Here is a 25,410-nt window from a genome sequence, read left to right as displayed (position 1 = left end):
TTAGGTTGGGAATGGAAAGGAAGCCAGCCAAGGGAAGAGAGAGAGGTAGAGATGGAGTCACGGGTGGTAAGTAGACAGAGGGTTCGAACTGCAGAGTGGTAGATGGATTTAAGAGGGGCAAGGTGAGAAGTAGGAAACCCAAAGAGTAGGGAGGAGCAGTAAAAGAGGCGGGAGAAGATGAGGGAGGAGATTAAGAGTTTAGTAGCATGGAAGGTGAGAGAGGAAGGATTTTGCGGATATTGAAGAGGTGGTAGCGACAGGTGCGGGAAGTGAGGGAAATATGTTGAGAGAAGGAGAGAGAGGAGTCAAAGAGAACTTGGGATGCTATGCTGTGCTATACAGTTTTGATGTGCTTGGTAGAGTTCTAGTCTGCTTGTTATAGTGTGAATACTAGGCCAGCCATCAATATATGTAAGCATGATCATAGTGCCTCTAGGCCCGCTTTCTGTGTGACAGGCTGACCTTTGAGATGGACCTGCACTCACCCATGGCTGGCAGTCAGACAGTTCCTAGTGTAGCCTGCTTTCACTATAGAATGGCAGGCTATGCTGGTATACAGACCGTATATGACATCTGACTTTGATGCTAGTTAGACCTATGCTCACTCTGATTGAACAGTGTGTGCATCTAGTAAGGCCCTGGGTCACACCTGAGTGACAGTTGGTGCTTCTAGTTGGGTGTTTGCTCAAGCCTGAGTATTGTAATGTAAAGTGGTCTTGTATAGCTTAACCTGGTAACAGGTCCTGTCAGAGGGAGATGAGGGGAAGGTACAAGGAGGAGAGGAAAGTTGTGTGACAAATCAACTTCCAGGGCACCAGTTGTCCAGGGATGATATCGGTTTCTAAACCATCAATCAACCCCACACCCCTAGTACACCAGAAGGGATCCAAACAGATTACAATACAAGTGAATTATAAGACCTCCTTGTCCAATTTCTGGTAACATGGACGGACCAGCAGGCTTATCTATGCAAGATCGTGGATCGTTGGTTAGTTGCAACACAGCGAAAATAGAATTATTAACCAATGATAAAAGGGACAGTCCAGTCAAGGTTGTATAAAAATTTCAACTTGATTATTACTACAATAGACAGTTTTAGCACACTACCATTACAACACACACTGTAAAGGAACAGAGAGGAATGACAGTTTCACAAAGGAAAGGGATGCACTCTGGACACTGACAGTAGGGTAGTTAGTAAAGCAATCAATCTTACTGTTCAAGGTTATTGGGGCTCAACACCAAAGGGGCAAAGGGTCATAACTGTCTCTAGGGGCCTTTAGAGAAGGACCGGAGGGAGCAGAACCACAATGTACCTGGTGCTGGAGAGGTTCTTAGTGCTTGACAGCGTTGAGGCAGTTCCAGGGCACTTCACAGCCCGTGAGACAGAGTTAGTGGCGGGAGACAGCTGCGGGTAACAGGCAGCAGGTAGTTCGGCAAGCAAGGCTGGACTGATGTCTGCAGGCTGGTTGGTGGATCTGGATGATGCTTGTGTGGCACTCCTCCTAGCTTCTTTGCAGGGCTCATGTCCTTTCAATGCGGGTGGCCCAAGCTCAGGAGAATGGTTGCAGACAACAGCCTTGCCCTTTGTCCAGAGACTCTCTGGCAATTCCCACCCAGCAAGCTCACTGGCAGAGCTTAGCAGGACACGCTGTATGCTGGCTGGCTACCTGTTCTGGAGCTGCTGGAAGGGTCCTCTGAGTCCGGTATCTCCCTCTATTCTCTTGGAGATCTTTGGGGAGGGGGGTCTTGCTTCCCTCTTGGAACTCCTGGCCTTCGTTCACTGGCGGAATATCTGCCCTCTTTTAAAGCCAAATGGGCCCCAGTGATTGGTGTAGGCTAGCCCTACCTTAATTAATCAATCCTGGGTCCCCACCAACAATCTTCTGTTATATATGAGGTCAGGAGTAGAGTGCTCTGCGACACGACAGCCAAGGGGGTGACAACATGTACCTAAGTCACACCCATCTTCCTGTCTGTTATAGATCAAAGTCTCTCACTGGTTAACTGAGCCCTCTGTGACTCTTGATTGAAACACAGGTTTTCCCTCGAAGAATGTTCTAGGAGCAGATTCCTGTCTCCCCCAAACCACATACTTCTCCCCTCTGAAAGGAGTCAACTCTGCAAAGGTTTGCCTACGGTAAATAGTGGACCGATACATGCATTTCACTGCCTTTCAAACAAAGGGGTGGGAACTAGCTTCAATTTGACACACTGGACACCAAAGGGGTGTTAGTCCAGCCTTCCTGTTGTCTCTCCGGAAACCGAGCACACTCGGCAGGCTTGCCTCAATTATCTCTCATTAGTATGCACTTCTTTCCAGCAGCCAGAGAACAAAGGAATCCAGACCCACGTAGCCTTTGATATTTTAATTACGCTGCTCATGGCTGGAGGAAGGTGTGTCTTCCCCCTTATTTGACTGCTTTGATGTATCCATGTTTCTTCGTCTATGGCTTAGTTCAAGTGTACAAAAATAGCAGAAATTGGCCCCTTCGGACAGTGTGTGATATGACATGTCATGTTGCCACTCAGTCACTCCACCCTCCATTCCGGAACACACACCTTCTACCTGGTAGACTGCCTCTTCTGGTCTCCACACCCAACACAACCCCACTTTAGCAAGGTGAGCGGAACAAATCACTACATTTCACAACTGTACTATCAAGTCTCAAAGAAACACAGTGAAACAGTGCATCGTAAGATCACCCACTGATAGTCACTGATAGATCGCCCACTGTAGTCAGTGTTCCAGCTGTATGCACCCTCCACTTTCTAATCACACAGCATTGTCATTCCTTAAAGGACATGCCAAATAAGCTAAACATTACCCATTACCCACACACAGCTGTGCCTGCAGAAATCTAACAGATATCATGTTTAGCTGACAAAAAGAACGAGTACCAGAGCTTGTTTGTCCTCCAATGCAGTGAACAGCTGAGCAATGTGGCCAATGTTTCGCGTTGCGGCTTGGTTTTGGGTTTCATGGCCCAAGTAGGTAATTGCAATAAACTGAGGCAAAGTTGGTTCTGCAAGATAGGGCAGCACGCGATTCCACTGCCTTACCTATCGGGCCCACGTTTGAATTTCCAGAGGGTGCTGGCAGGAGACAAAAGCAATGAGAAACACATACGTCTTCATAGAGAACATAATATTTTCACATATTCATTAGGTAACCAGTCTTCTTACATTCAATGAACAGGTTATGACGCTAGACATGAACAAGGGGATATGTATTCATCCTTTCATTGCACTGCATGGTTTATAAACGCATAGATACAAACATATCACATTGGTTTAAAACGCATCCTGCATATCCTTGTAGAAAGTGTTAAATAGTCAGGTGCTTAAAGTGCCAAAAAGTGCTACAGTTTGTAAACTTATGCATATAATACTGCAGGCAAGTGCTGCCAAGAGGGCGCAATCAGGGTGCTGGCGTAATCTCACGCAGCCATTGTAACCACATATGGTATGATATGGCATTTATAACACGCCTATATACAAGTACGACTCCGTTTTCCAATAAGGTCTGACGACTTTGAATATCCTCCACACGTTACTCTCCACTCAGTTTTTCCTACTCTGTCCCCTCTCTCTTTCTTCTCACGTACATAACTCGTTTTCATCTTCTAATTGTCCTACGTCACGGCTGCCAGTTGTTTCAATGGTGCTGGGAAACCACACGCCCTTACTGCAGCTTTTATTCCACTTGAGCTGACGCCTTTGATGCCCTCTCTGCTCCGGGCTCTCATAATATGAGGAGGCAGCGCCGTCCAGACCTGTACCCTGTGGTGTGTCGGTTACCTGTGCCTTGTGGCTGGGCAATAACCACCTGAGACAAGGTTGTTTGTGGTTGTCAATAAAAAGGCTGTGGTGTTTCATTGCACATGGTAATATCATCACAATTATCACAATTGGGTGCATTTATTTATTCAAGCCAAACATGATGATAAAGAAAGCGGTCATCTTTTGGTAAAGGAGTCAGTGCTTCTGCCTGGCCCGTGACGCCCATTCTTCCCATGACTCTGTGGGCCCCGTTTGTTGCCGTGTGTTCCTTCTCTTCTTCCTTTCATTAGGGTGGGTGGGTTTTGGGAAAAGCAGAGAACAGTCTTATGCATACGCAGAGGACAGCTGATACTCCAAACAGAGTATCAAGGAGAACTGGCCTTCCTCAGCCGGGACTCTCCTTATATTCTATATTTCTTGCCCGAGGGCATGTATTCGCACTTTGGAGGCTTCCTGCCTCATCGCCGGCTGGCGCCGATGGCCATTCACACATAGGTGTGTGGCCCTAGCCTCAGTTCCTGCCTGCCTTTGGTCAGGCCACAACCTTTTGTTTTGTCTCCCCTCCATCCCTGTGGTGTGACACGAGTTGGGGAGAGGGGTGTCCGTGTGGAAGCATCAAACTGCCTCCCTGTTGTGCTCAAAGACTGCTCAGCAGCCCTTGTCTGCGTTCTCGCTCCCTAGCCCTGCCTCCGCTCCGATTGTTCCCCCCGTGTCCCCTGATGTAACTTGATGCCCAAATTCGTGGCACTGGGCATAATCTGAGGAGGCAGAGCCGTCTGGACCTGTACCCTGTGGTGTGTTGGTTACCTGTACCTTGTAGCTGGGCAATAACGACCTGAGACACGGTTGTTTGTGGTTGGCAATAAAAAGGCTGTGGTGTGTTATTGCACATGGTAACATCATCACAATTATCACCATTGGGTAAATGTATTTATCCAAAGAAAACATAATGATAAACAAAACGGTCTTCTTTTGGGCAAGGAGACAGTGCATCTGCCTAGTCCGTGCCACCATACCTAGATGGGTTCTCAGCCATCCAGGTTCCCCCAAAAGTTGTCTTACTTGCACCCTCTTGCTGCTAATTTCTCCATAATTATGTCATGGAATTTCCCCATTCCTTTGACCGATAGGTGGACTTTGTCTGGATGAATCAGATCAGGGTTTGCCAGTGTTATGGCTGTGTGTCAGATAAAATGGATTCCCCTGCTGGTACAGAATATTTATAACCCCTTGTTGAGCTTTTTTTTTGTTGCAATGTCAATTTCTTTGTGAGAAATTGCCCCCCTCCATATATTACTTGGCAGCATGGCCAAGTAAAATAGGTGTGTGTCCTTCCAGTTGTGTGTGATACCTGCCAGTGAGGAGCACATGTCGGTCAGTAGCTTCTTTCTGCCCTGCTCCACCAGGTTGTTTCCGCCCAGCTGGATGATTAGAAATTCTGTAGAGTATCTAAATGCCACCAGGTCTGCTAATCTATCATGGATTTCTTCCCAATTTAAACCCCTGTATCCCCACCATGATGTGATGGTGTACCTAAAGACCGGCTTCTACTTTGTCTTTTCCGACCATCTGCTTTGTCATAAAAACAAATGAGTGTCCTACAATCCATGCTGATTTGAGGAGGGCGCTGTGCTCTGTGGGGAGAAAAATCATAGATTATATCAACTCTGGCCTTATGTATCATTTATAACAGTCTGATTTCCACCCTCCTATTTTCTTTACTTTTTCTGCCCCCAGTACCCCTTGCAAGGCTGCTGTAGCTGCCCATATCCAAAATGAATGCGTTCCGAATTCTCTACTGTCCCAACCTGCCTTGCAGATGGTTGCTTTGAGGACCACCTGAAATTGATATTGGCTTAAAGCTTTCCCGTCCCGGTGCACTAGGAAACTTCCTTTGACTTTGGGACGGGGTTTGAGGTATTGGTTGGTTATACAGACTGAACAGTTATCATTATCTTTAATACAATGAATTCTACATGGTCTGCCGAGGCCTGATTTTGACATTTGTATGTCCATGGCCATAAATTCCCTTTCTACCTGTACCTCCAACATGCCCAGGCTGTCAGCTGCGTTGGTGCTGGATGCGATCAATTCACTAACACTGAATGCCCCGAAGTATGCCATGGAAAAATCTGTTTTGAAGATGTTTGTTTCATACTTGTGCACACGACTCTAGAATCTTGAACAGTATTATTAATTTCTCGAAATTTAAAGGGTGTTTCTTATCTTTGTGTCTCCCCTCTATTTTCCCTCAGCCTTTCAATGCATATGTTATCAATGTGCTGTGGGTTGGGTTTGCATATACCGGTATTTCTGAGAAGTAGGCTACTGCTGCTAGGTGCCTCTTGGCCCATTCTTTTCTCATTTTCTGATTGTATGCCCATCTTAAAAATGTTTTAATATCCTTTATTGTCAACATTTCCACATGCTCTATCTGTGTGATTTTTAGTACTGTCTCTAGACATTTATTTTACTGCCTTGAAGTATTTGTTGATAATGCCCTTTTGGTCAGACCTATTAGGAACCCTGTGTCAGGGTCTGTGCCAACTTTTTAGTGGCTTGCTTTTTTTTGCACCTGTTTCTGAGGTGCCTGTGTTATCATTTTGCTCACCTTGGTCTCTGCCGTCCAGCGTTGACTTGGTGAGTTTGGCTTCATTCCGCCAATATGTCCCAGCATTCCTTGGGTATTTCTGTCATCTGGGATTATGCTTCTGGCTTCAGCTCGTAGAACTTGTCCCACTGGAACTGAGACAAAGCATCCGCAATGTTATTGTCGATGCCTGCTATGTGCTTGGCTCTTACATCAATATTGTACTTTAGTGTTAACAAAATCATTGCTCTCAGAATCTTCAATACTGACTGGCACAAAGTGGATCTTCTATTTATGATCCCCACCACTGCCATGTTGTCTGACCATGCTGTCAGTTCTGAATTGGCCATTTGCTCCCCCCATATTTGGAGCGCAAGCCCTATGGGTATGAGTTCGAGCAAGGTTATGTCCCTTGTAAAACCTTGAGTGTACCACTTCTCTGGCCATAGGCCTGCAAACCAAGCTTCTTCTAATATTGCTCCGAAGCCTTTACTACCTGCTGAATCGGTGAACCGACCCCACTTTTTGCTGCTGTTTAATGGCATTCACCATATCCCTTTTCCGTTGAAATCCTTTAAAAATGATTCCCATAGTTCTAAGTCCTTTTTCACTTTTTCCCCTAACCGAATGTGTAAGTGGGGTTTCTGTATACCTTTAATTTTTAATTCCAAGCTTCTTGCAAAGGCTTTTCCCTGTGGTATTATCCTTGCTGCAAAGTTTAGGCTGCCTGCTAATGATTGTAGCTCTTTTACCGTACCTTTGTATTTTGTTTTTAATCTGTTTCTGTTTTTGATTAATTCATCTGTTTTTGCTGCTGGGATCCTATATTCGCCTGATTTTGAATCTATTTGTATTCCCAAGAAAGTTATGCCACTATTGTGAAGTGTTGTTTTTCCTTCTGCCAGGGGGATGCCCCACTGTTTTGCCATTGCTATCATTTTTCCCAGCACTTGTTCACATTCTTCTGCACCTGGATGACCTATTAGTAAGAAGTCATCTAGGTAGTGGGTGTTTAGTGCCCATGGGTTCTGTTTTAAGAACGCCCATTGGGAAAAATTGCCTCAATTGTTCAAAAAGTTAACATGATATCGCACACCCCATGGGTAGGCACTTGTCTGCGTAGAATTTTCCGCCAAATGAGAAACCCAGCCAAGATTGGGACTCGTCACTGGGTGTTTCATCTGTTGTGGTGTGGGCCTCTCCTTCTCTGCCCTTCTTTCTTGGGGGCTGCTCCTTATCTAGTTTGATGATGTTATCCTCCTCATCTGAATCTTCATCCAGTCTATACCTTACCTAGGTCCATCATGTATTTTTTCTGCCTCCATGGCCCATTCTACTAGCTTTTTGCCCCATTTTTCTGCTGCTGCTGCAGTTTTGGTTTTTGTTGCTGCTGTAGTCCTTTTTCTAGTGCCTGCCATCCTGTCTGCCACGTACTTCTTTTAAAATGATTCTCCCTCTTTCTTTTCTTTTACTGTGTTGCAAAATAGTATTGCCCCCTCCATAGTTCCAATTGACGGTTTCCTGCTCTCCCCTGCTCGTTGTTTATGCAGCGTGTGAGCCCCGCTGTAATCGAGTGTTGCTCATGAACGTTCTACTGTTGCTATGACCACACCCGCCCGGGCCACTTCGTTCTTTGTATCTCAGCTCCTGCTTCTGCTCGTAGTTACCGTGCCTCTGTTGCTGCCCCAGCCTTTCGGTAAGTTCAGCCCCGCTTTGCCGGCTGCTTTCTTAATTTCTTTCTACCTACGATCCGCTCCTCACCGCTGTTCGGCTAACTTCACCATCAGATAGGCGGTTTATTTTTCGAATGTTGTTTGTTGCTTCCCGTTGCTGCCACTCATACTGCTCCCCACTTAGCAAAATGTTCTGGAGCCAGTTGAAGCTCACAGGTTTGAAAAAACACACAGTGGTGCAAGGCTTAAAATCCTGTTTAGTTGCAAAAGGACCCAGAGCAAGGCAAAGCTCACGGGTAGAGGTACCCAGAGCAAGGCGAAGCTCACGGAAAAGAAAGACCAGGAGCAAGGTGAAGATCAAAGGAAAGCAAGACCCAGAGCAAGGTGAAACTCACGGGATAAATAGGGAAGGGTAATGCCAGCAGAGAACATTCTTCTGCATGCGCAGAGGACAGCTGATACTTCCTGAGCCAGGCCTCTCCTTATATTCCATATTTCTTGCTAGAGGGCATGTATTCGCACTTTGGAGGCTTCCTGCCGACAGCCATTCACACATAGGAGTGTGGCCCTAGCCTCCCTTCCTGCCTGCCTTTGGTCAGGCTGCAACCTTTTGTCTTTTCCCCCCTCCCTCCCTGTGGTGTGACAAGTGTTGGGGGGGTGTCTGTGTGGAAGTGTCAAGCTGCCTCCCTGTTGTGCTCAAGGGCTGTTCTGAAGCCCTTGTCTGCGTTCTCGGTCCCTAGTCCTGCCTCCGCTCCGATTATTCCCCTGTGTCCCCCGATTTAACTTGGTGCCCAAGTTTGTGGCGCTGGGCAGAGTCAATGTTTGTTTTTAATGTAGCTGTTTGTCTCTCTGTTAAACACACTTTCATGGTGGCCTTGCTCGTCCAGGGCACCTGGAGCAACCTGGAAAGGCCTATTAATCCAACTCTGATCCAGGTGTGTGGTTAGAGTCTCAATTATCGTAACTATTGTGGCCCATTGTAATGTAAAGTAAAGTGATTGTGTATAGCGCACCTCTGCCTTGCTGAGTGTGTTTTTTAGTGGGCTAGAGGGGAAGGCACATGTGAATCCTGATGTCTTCAGACATGCAGGTTGAAAGTACCCAGTCCTTAGTGATGGTATGATACAAATTGCTTTGTGGCAGGAACGCTAAATGGAGATGGCCCAAGATCGATACATTAGAATAAGCAGTGCAAGAGCGGGTGACCCACTGGCACAGGGTTGAGTGGTATGGGACTAGAGAAGTGAGCAGTGGCATAGTTTGTAGGTAGGTCGCTGACATGTCCCAGAATTGATATTCAATGAGTAGTGTAAAGTAGTAAGAGATGGAGACTTGAGACAGTACGTGGGGGCAAGAGGAGGGGATCAGGGACGTCATTTCACCCAAATGCCTGGGATAGCGGAAGTGACATCACACAACCCTTGACTCCTGATGTCATTTGACGCCACCCTGAAGTGACATCATGGGAAGCAATGGAACACAACCCTCACCCCTTGACAAAACAGGAAGTGGCATCACATGGCATTGTTCCTAAGTACACTATGAAAAAATGGTTATATCACTGTAATTTGATATATATTTCATATAAGAATGGATCACCATATGTATCATTAATGCAAGTGAGTATAGGCCCATATTGCCAAATTACTGTGAATGCAAGCAGACATTCAACACCAAATGATAATAATGTGTTATTATATAGCACTTACTCTTAAGCAGCTTTATATACAGGAAATATACATACAAGATCACCCAACCTGTGTTGGAACTCAATTATGAACCTCAGAAGGATGAAAGGCTGAGTTGGCCTTTCCAGGATTTGAACCTGCAACCTGCTGAACACACACATATTGCAACAGCACGCTCTCAACCTACTGAGCTATCTTACTGCATATAGCTATTTTACGGCTATACTAAAATGAGCAATTACATGTCTGAATGTTCTCAAAGGCAGAAAGCATTACAGTCTGTAGTGGGTTCCATTACACTGGTAACTGAAATTTAACAACAAGACAGTTGGCCACATGTTAAGCCTGATTGGATCTACTTTTCAGGCTTCAGAGGTTGGCAAAAATACAAACCATTGGAAGGTGTATGATATTTTGTGTAGATTTGGGTCTGGCGGAATTTTCTTACCACCAAAAGAAGAGTGGTAATTTGGTGATAACGTATCCTTGCATCTAGATTGGGTTTGGCCTTACCTCCTTCCAGTGACCATATTTTGTTACACTATATTGGATAATTTAGTAATATACACTATTGGCGGTATTTTATGGTGGTAAATTACTTAGTAGTGAGCATAATTTTCCTCCCCTATTTATAGCCCCATCATATACAAAACCTTCCTTATTCTTGTAATACTCTTGTGATCTACAGAGAGCCTTGGACCTACATTAAGGAACACCACACTTTCACATAGAGTGCCACCTACAACCTGTGGCTGTTATCACTTATTTATCTACACCAGTGAACTATGCGTCCATGGCCCCATTACTGGTTCATAGACCCCCAGTAATCTATATATTGTATTAGATTTCACCCAGACAGCATGCACTGGGGAACACACGCATACAGCTATTTATCACTGCTAAGTCTTATTTTAGGACAGCTTATTCTCTCTGTTATTTCATCTACATGGGAAAAATGACAAATGTACTACCTAAAAAAAATCTTCCTGTGTCACAAATGCTATTCCAAATGCACCAAGAAAAGAGAAAAACAAAAACTCTCTACACATTGTGCTTTTATAGTGTGTGTATTATAAACAATTGCAATTCAAAATAACATCTTACCATGTACATCGTGTTGTTCAGAAAATAAACAATACAGAGACAGAGCAACATTCACTTTGCAACATTATCATGTGACAAATTAAATGCAGGGGATTTCTTTTGGCTACTCTGCCTACATGACATTTTAGATTGCTATTGCTCATTCACACGAAAGTACACAGCGACCCCCTCACTTAACTTTGGCTGCTTACCAAAGATCTGTAGTTTTCTCCACAAGGCAACCTCCCTTCAGCAGAGCAGGCCCAGGCAGCAGGGATGTTCTCTGTTATCTCGAATATTTGGAGTGTGTGTGGCGAAAAGCCAGCGCTAAGTGAAACCAGGCACGTTCGTCTGGGAGCCTAGTCATTCACCAACTGCCTCTCCCTCTGTCCGTCTTTCCCCAGCAAAACTCTGCACCTTCCCCTTTTCCTACGTAGAACCACTGCAGATACTATGCACCAATCAAATTAAAAAGGCTGCATCACCCTTCCTTCAACACAATAGAGCAGTTGTATAGTGAGAAACTGTAACTGATATCATTTCCTGGTATGCAGATTCTGCTTGCTGCAAACACAGTGAAAATAAAAATATTCTTATGCACATTTGAAAACGAATTTCAGAACATGCACTTTCACCTCATTTTTCACATAGATTACATTATGATGTTAATGAGTTAGCACTAGTGATTAGTAATTGTTGATTAAGTCAGTTAGTTAGATGAATAATGTAGTCTCCTATGTATGAGGCATTTCAAAGAAGAGAAAAGAACAAAAAAAATGCTGGTGCACTTTTAAACCTGCAGCCTGTCTCCATCTACATACTCATATGTTATGCTATCAACATAGGACTGGCTATATGTGTATGCCACATTATTGCTGGCAACAAAATGCCATCACATTCAGTGAGTTTCTACACCCCAAGGCGCTATATATTATACTACAGAGGGTTCTTAACTGTGTATTAAAGAATTTATAGTAGCACAGGTAAACAGTGCAGTGCACTCACACGGCATCCCGTACTCTGGGCACTTCTTACCTCTTGCATGCAACAAACATCGTGAACAGTATTCCATGGAGATAGGAAAGAGAGACAAATCACAACAAAGCATTAATATGACACCATAGAATCAAGGGCCACTTTATGGCCTATGGTCAAACATTTCTACACTGTACACAAGCGTTTAGGCACAAGGATGTTGTCAAATAAACGAGGACACTGAGATGGAATGTCTTGTGATGATTGTAACATAGATAACGCAGATAAAAACATGCTATAACTGCAACTTGTGGAAAGCAAAATACATAGTACAAAATGGATCCTTATTGTACTTTAAATGCTTTTGGCAAGATTATTTCTGCATTATAATTTGAGGCATTTAAGAACAGCCAGGAAGTGTGCCTGAAATAAACCTTTCATGAGTCACACAATTATTGTGTAGAATTGCAGAAAAATAAAATGATTTGCTATTGCTATTGTGATGCTGGAAATGCATTGCAGCACAGGGCATCCATGTCCTTGTCTTGTCCATGTGGGTCTCCTGGCAGTGCAGCTCTTCCTCTATTTGGTTTGGTGAACAGACCCTTGGGATAGATATCCTTATCACACCCATGGGTGGAGGTGTAACCCTGTACTCCTAGTGTATGGGTATGGGCTGGTGGCAGCGTCATGCTGAATTTGACAGGTGTTCTAAGTATCCTCCCTTTTGGGATACCCAGGCCCTGCCATTGGAATCAGTTGATTCCTGATAGGAGACAAGATGGGCCATGTGGTCTCTTGCTTTCTATTACCTGTTACCTTGTGTTCCCAAAGTACTGGGAAGCCCTGACTCTGTCCATTCCCCTGACTGGCTGTTGGGTGGAAGTTCCATATATGGAATTGTGGGGAAGTCCAGGCCAGACTGGCTGGAGCCTTCCCAATGAATGTTTGTTGTGGGTACACCCTTGGGGTGTGACCTGGGTGAATGGAGTGTGTGACCAATATGTATTTCATGTTATTGGTGTCTGGTTTCTGGTATATGACACAAAGACTGAGACAGCCCTGCCCAAAACTGCTATGGATGCAGTGTAGAGTGCTGACTGGCTGGGTGCTTGTCCCAATTCACATGCCTGGTTTGAGTGTCTGGATGGAGAAGAATGGCCTGAATGCACATAGAGACTGATTGGCTGCCTGCCTAGCTGCCTGACTGCCCTTCTGAATGATTGGTTGCCTGAGTGTGACCCAGCAGAATGAATGAGAGACAAAACAGTATATCTGGGGACCTCTATCTGATGGAAATCTTTCAGAAGCTGAAGTCGAAACTTGATGCTTAATCTCGAAGCCGAGCTGGAAGAAGAAGGTTAACTGCTGTTTCCCTTCAACGCAATCTGAAAGCTTCTGTGCCGTTGAGGACTGATCCAAGAGAGGACCTGGCTAGAAGACATCTTCCCAAGCTACAAGGGTTCATCATGCACCAGCTAACCTTCACCAAGGCTCCCTGGAAGTCAGTCATCGAATGGCTGCTTACCAGAGACGGGGACCCCCGAGGAAACTGAATAGAAGCACCCAGACATTGAGGCCATCGAAGTCCATTGCCATTGACCAGGGTTTGGAAGATCGACATACCCGTACCTGTGTGGCAAGGGGATGCTGGGACAGAGAGACCCTTGAGGAGGTTTCTTTGAAACCCGAAGCAATGAGCAGTGTACAAGCTGAAAGAGGAATTCATTTAGGGAAATAACAAGTCACCCTAACACAAGAATCTGAAATTAGTATTGATGACTGGTGGTTTGCTGACATTTTACTGTTAGAGTGAGTGTTGTGACAGATGAAGTGGACACAAAGCCAGTGTGCATTACATGTGTGGAAGGCATTTCTGCTTAAAACACTTTCAAAAATATTTGTTAAATAAAAAGAAAAACATGCCTGTGGTCATTCTTATGTTTCCAAGAAGCTCTGTGTATGCAAATCTGCCAGGAATTCATATTGTATTTGTTCCTCTTTCTCGTAGTGTTAAACGGGATATCATATTGTGCCTCCTTTATTGTATATATTGGCCTAAGCCCAGTCGCTCTGTGAAGAAAACCGCGGTGCAAAGTTCCAATCTTAGATCGACTTCACCACCATTTTAGGTCTGTCCGCCATTTTGATTTCTATTCTAAAATGATTCTGTGTTCTTAAATGATGGACAGTGTTTCCCGCTTGTAACTGAGTCGTCCTGAACCTTGTACATTAGTTAATGTGTAAACTGTCAGTTGGCCGAATGTTTGGGTTGAGTAAAGAGACCTTGTCCCATGCCTGACTTGTAGACAGAGGATTGTCTGCGCCAGCAAGTCCGATCCGCGGACATACATCGACTACAATGTTATACCAATACTGAACGTGGACACTAGCTGAACTGCATTGTATAGGACATGTGTTTAAGGCTTATTGTTAATCCCGTGAATACACTGTTGCCATTGTGACTTGTTTGTATGTGAATTTAGGATGATCCATGAGTATATAGTTGGACAAGCCAGAAGTGAACTCGGCACAAACTCTAGACCATGTATTATTAACATGTAGAGGGGCTGGACATTATGATTGGAAATGTATAAAATGTACAACTGTTTAGACGTCCAGTACCTCTCACTTCTCTCACCGAAAGGGCTGGTATTCGCTGTGATGTACTGAGGGCCAGATAGCTATCTGTATCTGATACTTTATTTCTTTGTAACTGTACAGTTTTAGAATAAAGATCTGTGAAACTTTATAAGCCCGTGTTTGGTGTATTTCCTTTTGGGATACTCAGCCTAGATATTTCCTTTTGCTTTTACAATAGCTGATTTTTGTTTTTAGAGAATGATGATGATTTACTCAATGATTAATATTGTATATACTGAGTGAGAGAATATATTACTCACAGACTGCAATGTATGTTAAAACTGAGCAAAAGTAATGTATTTACAATATGGAGACTGAATGAATACGAAACCCCGTCAGACCATGCTGAGGGACCCAAAATGTATTTTTGCAGGGTATCATGATGTATTGTTTGAGGTATATGACACCACCTTTTGATTTAAAAAAGGTACCACTGTCACTGTCATTAACAAAATGATGTAACTGGCAGCACACAGTGGCAGCTGGCTGATGTGGGCACCATTGACCGGTTGTCGCTGCCTCCCTTATTTCTACTCTAAGGGAAAGATATTAGGTTTGATTAGCTTACATCTTGATTAGCTTACATCTTTCATCGAGTCAGCATGCAGTGTGCCCCAGTGGTAGAATGATCATCATGTGCATTGGGCATGTGTGGTGGCCAAAGTTGGCCCTGGAGTCTGTGGCACAGATGCTCTTCATCGAGAAACTCGCGGGGGGCCTTCAGTTTGTGTTATGCCACTGGATCTCATAAAAGAGAAGGACTTCGCTCTGTGGCATTTCCGACTGAAACTAGGCATTGACTATTGCCATGATACTGAACTGTATCTTTCTTGTTGACTTGCAGTGGGTAATTGTCCTTGTGGTGCATTAGACACCTGCCATGTACAGTAAAGTATGCTTAAGGTTTTAAAATGCATTGTCTTTTTATCAGGAGTCAGTGGATCATTCAGATGGCTGGAGTGATGTGTTTGTGTCTTTGAAGTCTAAAAAGGAGTCCAGCTACTTTATTAAGGATTCATTGTTGTCTGTTCAGTAAGTCATGAGGGAACCCTCAGCAGAGGCTGTTGGCATATTATACTCTTTAGAGAATGGCACATTAATAACACAGTGCGATGCAGTATGGTTAGGTAAGGCAGGATGAGCCAAATCATTCAGAGGAGAAAGTAGGCGCTTCCTACGATGGCTTTCACCTACGTTCAAGTACGTGAGCGCTGTCTATCACGAGCACAAGGTTTGTGACTGTTGTAAGCTGGCTTAGGGCACGGTCCCATTTCTTCAGGTCATGCGATCAGTGTGGCGTTTGAGATTGTAGTGCCAGCAAGTCACCAGTTAAGATTTGGTTGGGTTAATGTACAGTCTATATGTTGTCATCCATGAGTCAACATGTTTGAGGCATGTGTTAAGATGAGGCTTGTTTGATGAGAACTTCTTCGTAAGCTTGTAGTGATTGGAGTATTGTCTCCATAGTTCAAACATTTGAGGCCTGATGTATTGATTCATTCTGAGAGGCGATCTTGTAGATATTGAAGAAAGGGAGAGAAAGGCTGCATCCTTACTGTATACAGATGGGGGGGGGTTGGGGAAATTGCTTGAAAGGGGATGTGTGTGTTGTTTTTGTCTTTTCAGTCATTAATTTGTGATCCAGTGTAATTAATTTCCTTGCAACCCAATGGCTACCAATTTTTCCATCATGATTTTGTGGCTGATCAAATGAAATAGAGAGGTCCAGTAGGATGTGCTCCTGGAGAGTTACCATTAGCTAGTGCTGGCAGAGCCATGCAGGACTCGAGTCTCCTTAAGTCAATTGACTAACTCGATATTGACCCGAGGTCCAAGCTACTGACCTTGAAAAACCCAAGCCCTGCCTGCTCATGCCAGGAAAACAAAGAAAATAAAGGTTGTCTGTTGCAACTGTGTCAGGGTGAGAAAGCACAAAATCCCGTCCCACAGAATTGAAAAGCTTTGCGTAGGTATGTTGAATGCCTTGTCTGTTTGTGAGGGGTGTATGTTCTCGGGTGTGTTTGCAACAGTAAAGGAAGGAGGTGTGGAGATGCTTGTGGTGGTGAGGTGTGATGCTTGTTGTATGGCATGGTGGGATTGTGACAGTAAGGGAAGGAGCTTTTGGGAATAGCCTTCTTTCCTCTGCATTCATTCTCTGGATGCTGTATGTATGATGTGATGTCACTTGTGGAATGGATGAGGTAAGCTTGGAGTGTTTGTGTATGAATGGGTTCCAACACAGGCAGTTGAGTTATGATAGCCTGGTTGGTGGGAGCCAGTGGGTTTACCTTATGTTCCTCCTAACCTCCTGATGGACTTGATGACATCTGATCCTGCAACTGAAGATACCAATAAAATAACCGTGAAGAGTAAAAAAAAGGTTTCTGCAAAGTAGTGCAACAGGTGGTGGCTGCATGCTCTTTGTGCTTTACAGAAAAGGAGTTATCCCCATGAAACATGAGGGCAGCAACCACTTGTGCTGAAATTCTCTACAGCCAGGAAGCTCTGTTGGTGGCGGTAGCAAAGCTAATTAGAGCCTTCAATGGTGGAAACAGCAGAGGTGTTGTACGTGACGCTTCACACCGTAATTTTGCTTGCACTTTAAGGCTATGCCCTCTCATCCGAGTAATCAAAGGTACACCTTTAACTCACAAACAAACATTTACTTGCTCTCTGAAATAAACCGTAAGCCCCTTTTTCATTGATGTTGTTGTACATCTGTCGCCTGTACTTTTTGAAGAATACAAATTGTCCTTCCCACTTAGGTCATCGTAACTGTTCATGATTCACAACTCTACAAAACGTGTGATTGTCTGTATTGCTGCCTCAACCGAATGCCTCTTTCACTGTAACTTCTTCATTGGCTTGTATACATTGTATCACCACATGCAGCTGAATGTCAGTGCAAGCTAGTTTGTCACATGGGACCACCACTTATTAAAACAGTTAACTTATCACTGAAGTATCCCATGCAGGTGGAAGGGTGTGGTATTCAGGACTGGAGGACAGTCCTTTGTATGCTTTCTGCTGGCGGACGAGAGTTACCATCACAATAGGCTATGACCCTACAATTGGAAGGGATGTGTTGTAGGGGGTGGGCAAGCAGGACACCAAAAAGCGTCTGTTTTTTGGGAGTGTCACATCTGCAGCTATCATGAAATGTCCTGCATGTCTTGAATAGCACGTTTAACCACTCCTGGTTATATAAATTGCTTGTGAGGATTCCTAGTTTTGTGTTTCTTATTAAAAGTATGGTCCTACATGAGCCAGCATGGAATATGAAAAAATAAAACTGGTGAAGGTGTTACACATGAAGTCGGGCCACTTGGCAGATATGTACTTGTGATTTACAAAACATTCCATTACAATATTTGCACCAACATTATTTTTCTTGCTGTGCTCGATTGTGGCTCATTGGGACAAGCCAGACTCACTGACTTGGCTACGGCGCAGTCCTGCCCATTAATTCTCTGGCTCCAATGCCCCTACCGGTAGCCTACTTTTTCTGTGTGTCCTACATAGAAGAATGTAGATTCTGTTCCATTTGTTGGTCTGACTCCTCTTTCTGACACCTGAACTTGGACAATGCTCTCCTCATGCACATAAAGTGGCAAAAGGAGTTTTGGAGATGTGTACGTAGTTTGCAGGTCAGCTTTGTGTTTTCCAAAAATAGGCCTGATGAAGGCTGTTTTGTAAGCACGGAGACCATTTTTTTGATTTATGGGTTGGGGCGTTTTTTTAAAGAGTTGCTTTGTTAGCACATTTTAGATGTTGGGGGATTATGGTCATCTGTCGAACCTGCTGAATTACTGCCAATTCGCTTGGTGAAAAGATCAGAAGGTGAGAAAAGCTCTCACTACTGTTGTTAGTCACCTGCTTGACGCTGTTACCATCTCTGGGAATGGTGGTGTTTTTCCTTTCATACCTTGGGGAGTCTGAATTTACTGAATCCTACCACTAAGGTATTCTGCTATAGAATTCCAAAGCTCTTGAGATGGTGGTGGTGCTGTGTAAAAGGCTGACATATTTTTTGATTTGTGGATAATGTTCAACATTTTCTTCGGGTTGTGTAGATCCAGAACATTTGGTGGTAGATATTTTTGTCTGTGGTAGATCATGTTCTTTAAATGTTCTCTTGCGTATCCCGTTGTCACACCTCCGCCAAACCACAGGCGTGATTGGCGGCTTTGGAAGAGCTGGCGCTGACACCGCCATTAGAATGTTCCATTCTACCTTTTGCTTCCTGGTTATCGCTCTAGTCTTTTGTCCTTCTTCTCCTCTATTTAATCCCGCCCCTGTTTCCGGTTCGGTGCGTTGCAACTTCGCTACCTGTTGTTGCTGTGCTCCGCTTAGTATCCTGCTTCCTGGTTCGTCGCTCTTAGCTTTTTTGAGCTATACTTCCTCGCTGAGTGCTCTCTTAAGGCGGCTTTGTTCCGCCTGCTATCCTTAATTATTTTTCTCCTCCTCTGATCCTCCCCCTTAGTTTTCTATCCCTCTCCTTTCTCTGTCTTTTTGCCCTTTTGTTTCTCTCCGGTAGCGGCTCCGCCCCTCGGATCGCTACCGGCTTCCTCCAGGTTCTTACCTTTTCCTCTGGAGTTTTTCTTCCGCTGCTGTTAGCGTTTCCGCTCCTCGGATCGCTACCGACATCTTCCTGGTCCTCACTTCGTTCACTGGAGATTTCCTCACTGCAGTTCTGGCTCCGTTCGTCAGCTACCCTCGTCAGACTGTTAACCTGAGGCTTGTCCATCCTGTTCCACGTCTCTGGTCATCGTGGTCCTGGAACATCTTACCTCACCACACTCCAGTGCTTCACACCGCAAGAAGAGGTTTTTTTAAGCTTTGGCTTTTTTCCTCTTCGTTTGGTTTTCTCAGGGAATCAGGGTGGCTTCCTACCGCGGAAGACCGTTTCTCTTCACGAAAAAGAAGAGGATCAACAGAAGACCCCAGCAACACGGAATTTCTCCCGAAGAAACAGGTGAGGAGGAAGGGGAGGTGGATTTGGACCTTACCGATATACAGCCGGCTACAGCTGAGTCCGACACCCGTTTTCTTCTTTGTGAAGGTTAAGTTTGGGGGTGAACCATTTCGTGACTTGCCTTGCTTGTGAGAATATACATGTTTTTTTTTTAGCTTTTTTAGGTGTAGTTTGTCAACAGTTTTTACTTTTATTCATCCATGGAGGTTTTTGAGTTGTTAATTTAGCATTCCTGTTTGGTTTATGATATGATTTGGGGCTGGACTTTAAACAAATCACCTTAACCATATTTTTTTTTTTTTTTTTTTTTTTTTTATTGTTTGATCAAAAAAAAAGATTTTACAATACGGACTGTGAGTTCTGTCAACATCGGTGTCATCAGAGAGCTTTGCCAGGGTTTGCGCTCTTTTGTTGTTAAGTTCGTTGTTAGATTTGCGCAGTAGACTATGTTTTGCAACGTCCGTTTTGTCTGGATCGGTGGTCTATTGCTTGTCATTTTTATTTAGTAGATTGCTTTCGATGTATCGGACCATTTGTGCCAATGCAATTTGCCATGTAGTTCTTTCTCCTCCTATTAGTCGCGCCCACCATGTCGCTTTTTCTGCCAAAATGTCAAATCCTGCCCTGGGTGCAAGATAGTGTGTTCTGATGCTGGCTGTAGCTGAGCAGCTCATGATTAAGTGCCTTAGAGTTTCTTTTGGGGGGTCAGAATTGGTTGTGCAGAAGCGGCATCCATTTGTTGTAGCTTGTCCACGGATGTGTAGGATCTCCCTTGTTTTATACAGGTTTAGCCGTGCACGCAGGATTGCGGTTCGTGTGTATTTACTTGGGCATTGGATGACATATCTTTGTAACTCATTCCTTTTTAGAGTGTTCCCTGGGAGATGCGACGTGAGTTTCAGTTTAGATGCGTTATCTATTGTCATGGCCCAGTCATTGTCTTTTAGTTTTTTTAATATTTTGCATGGATTGCTTATGAGCTCATGATCTTCGCATGCAATACTCCTCATGATTAATTGATTTTTAACTTGCCAATCGTTTAGCATTTTACATTTTCTGCTGATCATTTCGCGTTTTATTAGCTTGAAAGCTTCATTGTTGTGTGCAAGTAGACATTTTCTGTACAGCATGAGGGAGTTGCAGAGAACTGTACATTCTAACAATAGTAGACTCAGCTCACGCCTGATTGCTGACCCTGATACTGACCGTGGCAGATGTAGTACAGTGCGCCAAAACAGCGCTTCCAATTTGGCCCATAAACTTGTTGGCAAGGTGGGCATCGCTTCTGCGCCATACGTAATTGACGGTACCACTTTCATTTTATAGAAATTGATGGTTGGTACTAGCGAGAATTTTCCAAATTTGCCATCCACAAATTTGGCTTGGGCAGCTAGTTTCTTAGTCTTTGCATAAAGTTCTGTCTGCATAGCTGTTTCCTTTTGAGAGCTGTCCATTAGTACTCCTAGGTATTTGCATTGCGCAACGATCTCAAGCTCGATGTCACCCAAATGCCATTTAAACTTTTTTCTTTGTTGATTTCTTTTGTTATCGGTGTTTTGGAGAATCATGACTTTGGTTTTGCTCGTATTTATTTCTAAGTGGTTTTTTGTGGCATAGATTTGTAACGCGTCGAGTTTACGCTGCAGACCTATTTCTGTCTGATCAAATATGGTTAGGTCGTCGGCGTACAGAAGGTGTCCGATCTTCATTTGGCCCAGCTTTGGCGGAAATGCTCTGGTTGTTTCGTTTATACAGTTAATGTCGCCAATATAAGTCAGGAAGAGTGCAGAAGCTAGCGGGCATCCTTGTTTTACACCTCGAGTGCTATGAATTTCGTCTGATAGCAGTCCATTATGATTCAGACGCACTTTCATTGAGGTGTCACAATGTAATGCTTGGATTGGGGCTAATAACTCCTCGGGACATTGCCACGCTTTTAATTTGTCCCATAGTATTGATCTTTCCACTCGGTCAAAGGCTTGAGTGAAGTCAATGTATACAGCATATAGATGTAGCTTGTTTTGCAATACGTTTGCTTTTAGCGTGCTGCATAATAAGATGTTACAAGTTGTTCCTGCGCTTTTCTTGAATCCTGATTGAAATGGGTCATTGCACTTGGCTCCCGCTGCCCATTTTTGGAATTTGGCCATTAGGAGTGACGCATAAACCTTGCCCATTACGTCCAGTAGAGCAATCGGGCGGAAATTCTCGGGATTGCTGATGTTGCCTTGCTTATAGATTGGAATGATTATTGCTTTGGTCCAGGAATGAGGTATGGACTGAGTTTCTGTGCAACGCTGAAATATAACACTCATTAGCTTTGCCCACTCTTTTGGGTGACTTTTTAACTCAGCGTTCGAGATTCCGTCTGGGCCCGGTGCCCTAGAGGTTTTTAGTTTGGTGATGATGTTCATGATGTCATCTTCTTGTTCTAATTCAGCCCAAGGGACTGTGGGCACTTGTTGTTCTTTGTCAGGTGTGGGTAAGGCTGATTGGAAGACTTTGGTGAAATGCGTTATCCAAGTTGCTTGATTGATGTTGTTTAAAATCTGGTTATTCGACGTGTTATCAGCGTCCTTTATTAAAGACCAGAATTCCCTGCTATTGTTGGTGACAAGAGCTTTGGTTATTTTCTCAGCGTCTGCTTGATATAGTTTGTGTCGATGAGATTTCACCCAGTCCTTGTACCTTTTCTTTACGGTATTTATGGCGTGTGTGGTGTCTGTATTCAAGGACTTGCGTAATTCTCTTATAGCTCTTCTGTAGTTGCGCCTTGTCTCCACTAATTCCTTGTTGAAGACGTGCTTGGGATTTTGATCAGGGGCTGGTCTATTTCCTCGTTTTTGATGCATGTATGGAATCAGTAGTGGTTGATAATTTATTCCGTCAGCAGCCTCTGAAGTTTTGTTTCCAATATATTTCTTTGTTACTTCGCAGATCTCTGCAGGTTTTATTCTTAGTCGTAGGCCTTGCGGATTAACTTCGATTTGAGTGTTATGATATGTGTTTGATTTGCTAGTTAGGAACCAGGCTGTTTCAAGTAGGTTGTGGTCACTCATGGGCGTACGATGTATCGTGAATGCTTCAGTGATTGGTAGTAATGACTGCGAAACAAATATGTAGTCGATAGTGGCTGATGCGAGTAGACGCTCCCACGTAGGTGGCCTGTCTGATGCTGGAAGGGCAACATCTAGGTTGTGAAGCCCATGTCGCTGACAAAACTTTAGCCATTCTTTCCCTCTGTGTGCTGATGCCTGTTGAGCCGCTGTTACTGATTTTTTTTTCTCATTACAAGTGGCGTTTAAATCGCCACACATGATGATGTCTGCTGCGGGATAGTCTATCAGTGCAGCTGCAAACAGGTTCTCGCACAAATCAATGAATGCTTTTGTTGTTATTGCCGCTGGGTTCCAGTATCCATTGACTATAACTATGTTTCTGGATTGTGCACTTTGGTTGTTCTGAGCCTGCGCCGAAATTACAATTGCTAACAGAGATTGATTTGTCAGTAAGATTTTCTCGATTTGAATTTTAGTTCAATTGCGACATGCTATCAGCAGACCTGAGGTTGGGCGCCCCTTGTTTCCTCTGATGGCCGGGACTAGAGTGATTTGATATCCTTCCAGTCTTGGGGTTGTTTGAAGCCACGTTTCCTGTAGGCAAATGATGTCATATTCCCCTAAGTTAGGGCCACCTGGCATCGTTAGGTGGGAGTGACCTCTGGTGTTCCAGGAGCATAGGGTGAGTCGTGTCGGCCTTTCTTTTGACATGTCGCATGTAGATGGATCTTCTTTCGTGAATGGCTATTGTGTCCGATGATTTGCGAGCATTTTGGGCAGCCAGGCCCATAGCCCTTTTTTGCTGTTTCGCAGTGTGTCTGGCTTTGTTTGTGTGCTCTTCTGTGGCTCCGATGTTTTTGGGACCATTGTGTTTGTTGATTTCTGGCTGTTGACTGATCTGTGTTCTTTTCTGTCTCGGTTTCCCGCCCTTGATGTAGATGATTTATGATTGTGTTCCTTTTCGTTGTTTCGCTTGTGACTGTTATCTGTTCTTTGTTCTTTCCTGTTCCGACTTCTCTCTTTATAGTAGAGGATTTTCACGTTACGTTCTGAGTTTTGTTGCTCATCCCTCCGTGTGAAGTTTTGATCCTTGTCTGAATGTGATTCTTGGTTATCTGATTTTTTTTTTTTGATTTGTGACTTTCCCTGATTTTCTCTTGCCCCCTTTGAAGTTAGGGGAGACTTATGTCTGGAGTTCTCGTGTCTGTCTTTTGAGGCACTTTGTCGTCTGCGAGATGGAGCTTCAGGACTTCCGTGTGGGGGCTGGATTGATACATCTTCGGTATGGAATCCCTGTCTGTGGATGTCAAGTTTTTGGTTTAAAATTTTTGAGCATATTGTCTTCGAATTTACATGGAGTAAAGTGATTGCTCCCGACCTGTCATGCCATGGCTCCACAATTTTTATGTCTGCCGTTTGAATGTCTCGTAGCTTACTGATTTTGCTGAATATGGTCAAGACAGTTCTTCTGTTCAGAATAAGGTCCTCTGTATTTGAACGTCTTTGTGACATCTTTATTGTCCATTTGTGCTTTGTATGTTTGTTAGAATTTTGGTGCGTCTCTCCTGAGTTTTGTATTTTAGTCCTGTGATACCTTTGAATGTGGGGACTTTGTCTGTTTTTTTCTTTTTCATCGTTTCTGATGTCTGCGTCCGTCTTTTGATGTTTTTCCGTTATGTTTCTATTGTTTGCCTTGTTTTGAGTGTCACGGGAGATCGAACGTGCCGCTTGATTAGACAGTTCCGATTTTGTTCTTGTTTTTTTTGTTGTGGTTTCGTTAATTCGCCTTGATCTTTCTGCTTGCTCTTTTCTGCAATCCATGCCCCTCTCTTGTCTGTGGTTATCAATTTTGGATTTCTTCTGGGTTATTTCTTTGTCTGCTTTTTTTGGTGCCTTGTTTGTTATTTCCATACGATTTTCTGCCTCATTGGATTTGAAGTGATAGACTAGGCGATTACGCCCTTCTTCGAGGGTTTCGAAGTCGCGTTCCTTTCCCCGCTTGTTAGTTGTTCCCAGGGGTACGGAATTGACCTGGTTTGTTTGATTTGAACTTGCCTTATTTTTGCGATGATCAGGTGTTATACTTGAGCAAGAGTCGTCAGCTGAGTAGACGCTAAGATTTAATAGTGCGTCTACTGAGTCGGAGTCCGACAGCTGATTTCTTGCCGCTGATGTGCTTCTGACCATGTGTTTTCCACTTGTTTCACTCGGTTTTGAGTGTTTGATGTTGTTGGTAGTCAGAGCCTTCTGGCTTGTTATCTTATCAGTGTCCCATGTTTTTGCCTGCGCTTGTCTTCTGTGCGCACTGTCATTGTTTGGAGTATTTTTTTGTAGTGCCTTGGTATTTGTGTTCTTGATGACGTTCTGGTTTAGATTTGTCGTTGGGTTTTCAAGACTTGGTTTATCTTTGCCGTTGGTCGTATCAAAAATGGAATAGATAAGCTCATTTTTATCTTTCCCAGCGTAATTGCTTGAGGGCAGCTTGTTTAAGACGAACAGTGTGTTGCTGGCCTGATGTGATGAGTGTAACGGCGACTTTCCTTTAGAAGTGAGTTCGACAGTTTGATTTTGTGCTGACCCTTGCAGTGCCCTTAGGTCACTGGTGCGTTTATCTTCTGTAAGGTCAATAACTGTGTTGGTTTGTGTGCCAGTATCATATACAGTGTGATCTTGCCTTGTTTGTGTTTGAGCATGCAGATGTGAAGCTACGCCTTTGTTTTTTGATGGGCCCTGGGTGTCCAACTTGTCCTTTGGCTCTGTGACGTTTTCTTTTGTTGTTATGTAAGTCTCCAAGTACAGTACTTTTGTAAGGATCATGGCTAACATCACTTGCTGGTCTTTCACCGTTTCTTGCATTGTTTCATAGAGTTTGCAGAAAGGGTTCAGGGCAATGGTTATCACTGACATTATACCTTGCAGATCTGTTTTCTTTGTGTTCATA

The sequence above is a fragment of the Ambystoma mexicanum genome, chromosome 11 (genome assembly GCF_040938575.1).
Source record: "Ambystoma mexicanum isolate Mex_15411 chromosome 11, UKY_AmexF1_1, whole genome shotgun sequence".
NCBI lineage: Eukaryota > Metazoa > Chordata > Amphibia > Caudata > Ambystomatidae > Ambystoma > Ambystoma mexicanum.
The sequence above is the reverse complement of the archived record's forward strand: the minus strand, read 5'-3'. Positions refer to the sequence as shown.